The following is a 4,574-nucleotide window of genomic DNA, read 5'->3' as shown; positions in this document are numbered from 1 at the left end:
GGTGAGACCAGGTGAGACCAGGTGAGGGCAGGTGAGGGCAGATGAGGACAGGCGAGGCCAGGCGAGACCAGGTGAGGGCAGGTGAGGGCAGATGAGGGCAGGTGTATGGGAAGCCAGGGGCAGGCGGGCGAGAGCACTGCTAGGGGCCCTTGGCCATTTCTCTGGTGCCCTAGCTTGTGTTCTGAGACGCAAGACTCATCTGGGTATGAGGAGCCTCTCTGCCCCTCAGCCTCCCAGCCTCTCAGGGCTGGTGCATCTCCTTTTTCCCTCCCTCACCTGCCCCCTCCTGGTCTCCTGGCCGTGGGCTCCTAGGAGCCCCACACACCTTATCAGTGGCCTGAGCTGTGGGAGAAGCTGCAGTCTATTAAGATTTAAAGAGATTTAATGGAAGGAGACAAACAAGAGAAGGAATTTAATTTAGTGATAAAAAAGTAATCAAATCTCAGCTTGTGGACAGAGAGCCATTTCCGGATGGCCAATTGTTCTCGCACGTCCGTTGGAAGCAATTAGCTCAGGTGGCGGCCGGCCCCCGGGGGAACAGGGCAGGCCGTGGAAGCGCTCGAACCGGTGCAACCTGAAGCCTATTTCTCACGAAAGCCCGAGCAGGCCTGCTGCCCGGGGGCCCTGGCGGGGGGTGGGGGGTTGACACTCCTGGCTGCGCTTTCCAGCCACGTCCTCAGACTTCCGGAAGGACGCTTGGAGGCAGTCCGTGCCGTGCCTTTTCCTCCCATGGTTGTAGGAAGCCCGACTGCTGGAGGTTTGTTTATAAATGCCCTGCTGACCCGCACGGGCGCTGCCACCTTCTCCCGCAGGGGTGGGGGGTTGCGACCTCTCCCTGCTGGGGGTGCACGACCCCTCCCCTCTTGAGCCCAGTGGCAGCCATGGGGGGGAGGACAGAGGGAGGAGGGAGAAAGGACACATGGATACATGGCCTCACCAGGAGTAAACGGTCCAAATCACTGTGCAGCCCCCAGCTCTGGGGCTAAGCGTGAGGAGACCCCACTTGCCTTGGGGGTATCGAGCTCCATGTCTGGGGACGGCGGGAGTGCTGTTGTCACCCTGACCTCCCTCCCCAGATTGGGGCCCGTGCCTGCGGTGGCTGAGACCTTGAGTTCACCTCCCCTCTCCTAGGCCCAGTCCCCCTGCAGGGCGTTTGCAGCCTCGCTGATGGGCCTCACCTCTCGCCCGCCATCCAGGCAGAGGTCAGCGGAGCCCGCAGATCACTTGGCCAGCACCCCAAGGGCAGCCGGCCTCTGACACCCTGTCCGTGGAGGGTGATTCCTGGATTGGGGTGAATCCGTCCAGAGGCAGACCAAGGGAACAGCGGTTACGGTTAGGGTTAGGGTTTGGGTTAGGGTTGGGAGGGGGATGCAGAACAGTGTGAACACCTTTACACGGTTTCTGGCCTGGCGTTAACAACTGTTCAGCTCCTGGCACATTCCTGCCTTTGGAGGAAAGTTCTCTGTGGTTTTTGTCAAAGAAAGCACTCTCATCACAATGTAATCGGAAAAGTCCACAGATAGAAATGCAGGCACCCATCGCAGGGGCCTTTCCCAGAACGTCTGCTGTTCACGCTTGGTGATGGCCTGCAGGTGCACAGGTAGGCTGGTAGGCAGGTGTGGAGGTGCGCAGGTGAGCAGGGGTGCAGGGGTGCAGGTGAGCAGGGGTGCAGGTGGGCAGGTGCATGCAGGTGGGCAGGGGTGCAGGTGCGTGCAGGTGGGCAGGTGGGCAGGTGCATGCAGGTGGGCAGGTGGGCAGGGGTGCAGGTGGGCAGGGGTGCAGGGGTGCAGGTGGGCAGGTGAGCAGGGGTGCAGGTGGGCAGGTGAGCAGGGGTGCAGGTAGGCAGGTGCGTGCAGGTGGGCAGGTGGGCAGGGGTGCAGGTGGGCAGGTGAGCAGGTGTGCAGGTGGGCAGGTGCATGCAGGTGGGCAGGTGGGCAGGTGGGCAGGTGGGCAGGGGTGCAGGTGGGCAGGTAGGCAGGTGGGCAGGGGTGCAGGTGCATGCAGGTGCTCAGGTGGGCAGGTGCCATGGACATGACGGATTGGACGTGTTTCCAGTCACTTGCTTGTCTCCACTGTGACGCAAGGGATTCCTTACTCCTGCCCCCAGGACCCGGGACAGACGTCCTGCCCCCCTCCTCCCCGGTGTCATCTGGGACTTGCTCTTTTGAGGGTGGCCGTGCTCGGGGACGACAGGTGCGTATTTCAGATGCTGCTGCTTCTTACAAAACCTGGGTTCTGTTCCGCGCGGTGATGAGCCCAGCTAAGAGCAACGGCCATTATTCACAGTGTTGCCCATGCTGCTGGCCTGGGGGGCCCACTCAGCATCTCCTGCAGAGATTCCCTGGAGGGCCCGGCGACCACCCTCCCATCTCTCCGTGGCCCCGGCTGCCTTGTCGCGAGGCCTCAGCCGGAACGAGAGAAAAATACAAAGATCCCGAGGGTTTGCTTCTCTGGAGATGAAATATTTATGAGCATGTTCAGGACTTCGCTAACTCACCAGTCTTTCTCTGTAAAATCATTTATTTTAGTATCAAAATGGCAAGAAGCATTTGGAGGGTGTTGCTCCAGAGTTATTACAGTGAGTAATTACTGCCAATTCGTCTCTTGGAGCGCATATAATTTCTCCACGTCATTCAATACCCAGCCCCAGGGCACAGGGTCTCAGTGTGGAGCCCACGGCGTCTGGAAGAACCAGCGGCCACTCTCAGACGGGACCAGGACGCCTGTCTCTGCTTTGTACAAATTCACAACCAGAGCAGCGGGGAGAGGGGTGGAGGCTGAGAACCAGGAGACACGGGCTGGGCTGGTGGTGGAAGACACACAGGTCATTCGCTGACTGCCCCTCCCCAGGGAAGGAGGAGGAAGGGACACGGGTGGCACCAGACCCCTTTGCTGAGGATTAAACCACAGATAACAGAGAGCCGATTAGCTACTCTGACGCGAGCGAGGCACGGCGCCCTGAGCGCTGTTCACCCGATCGGCCCACGTCGGCGCTGCTGTGAGCTGAGGGACACTTGTTGACAACTGCTGAGTTTTGGGGGTAACTTGTAACAAAGCGTGATTGGCAGAAGCCGGCTGAGTCCCCGAGGGCGGATGAAAAGGGGCCGAAGCAGGGAGGCCACCCTGCGAGGCCTGTGGGTGCACAGTGAGCATTGGGAGCGCGGAGGCGTCCGGCTGCAGTCATGTGGTGCGTGCACTTTGCCCTCTGCAGGTAGCCATGGAGACCCCCCTGCCACGCAGGAGGACTCCGGGGACCCTGCTGCACGGAGAGCGGTCCGGCCTGTGCATGCGCGGGAAGCTCGGTGAGGCCAGGATCCGCCGGAGGGAACTCAGGTGCTTGGGGGCCACGGCGCCAGCTGGCGGGAGGTGCCCCTGGGCGCATCCTCCACGGGCTCTGGACACAGCGCCGGGCTCCAGAGAACAGGGGTAGCTCCAGCCCCACCCTCGCTCGGCCTCCCGCAGGAGGGGGACCGCCACTCAGGTCCACCCTCTCCCAGGCTGAGGGATGATCTCGGGTTTTATCGCTGGGGAAACTCATTCGATTTTAATGATTTTCAGCCTGGAAGTTAGTAGATTTTAGGAGGCTCTTAAATACATCGCCTAGAAAGAAAGATGAGCTTCATCTGTCCCGACTAACGCCTTTGCTGAGACGGGCGGGGAGTGCGTGCACGCACGAGGGGGCAGTTTCAGGCGGGGGCTGGGGGCTCAGTGAAGGCGTGTGCGTGAAGCTGCGCCCCTCGTGACACTTCCATTACCCTTTGTGTTTGGATGTGCATAAAAGTCGAGCATACTTTTCCCTGATCGTGTTAGGAAACCATGTTTATGGGAGAAACGCCATGAAACAGGCGTGCGTAGGTGCGGCCCGCAGGCTGCAGCCCCGCGGACGTCCCATCCGTTCGGCTTCCTGAGGAGCTGTGCTCCTTAGTCTACAAAATGCAACGTGTCCGGGCCGTCCTGTTTCTCTCCACCTGATTTTAAGGACCGGAGAGTGTTCCCTTGTTGAAACGGGTGCTGCTGGTTAGCCGATGTCTTACTGTCGCGGAGTCACCGAGGCCAGGCGTCCCCACAGGGAGCTGCCCCCACGTCAGTGGCTTCCAGCAAGAACAGGTTATTCCAGCACGGGTCCGCCCTGGCTTACCCCCCTGGACACAGGCTGAGCAGCAAGTCCTGACCGGGCCACCGGGAGCAGCACAGGGACGGGCGTGGGTTCTGCCACTCCCGGGCTCCGGAAGCTTCCACTCACACCTTTGTCCCGAGTGGGACCATGTCTGTGGCCACCAGCATCGGGCCTCACCCGCAGCGCCAGCAAATACCTGTAATAGTCACACCATCTACCACATGAGCAGTAACACCGTGATGAGCATCCTCTAAAGACCTAATTGTACCACCTGCTGGTCCCGGGAGCTGCAGTGACGAGGCCCACGGAGTCGGGGGCTTAACCCACAGGCACGTACTCTCCTACGGTTCTGGAGGCCGGCAGCCTGAAGTCCAGGTGTCCCCACGGCACCTGCGCTCCTGGCGGAGGTCCTTCCTGCCCCACCCAGCGCCTGTTGGTGGCCAGCCATCCGCAGCGT

Source organism: Phoca vitulina, unplaced genomic scaffold (genome assembly GCF_004348235.1).
Source record: "Phoca vitulina isolate PV1807 unplaced genomic scaffold, GSC_HSeal_1.0 scaffold91, whole genome shotgun sequence".
Lineage (NCBI taxonomy): Eukaryota > Metazoa > Chordata > Mammalia > Carnivora > Phocidae > Phoca > Phoca vitulina.
This window is presented reverse-complemented; position numbering follows the sequence as displayed.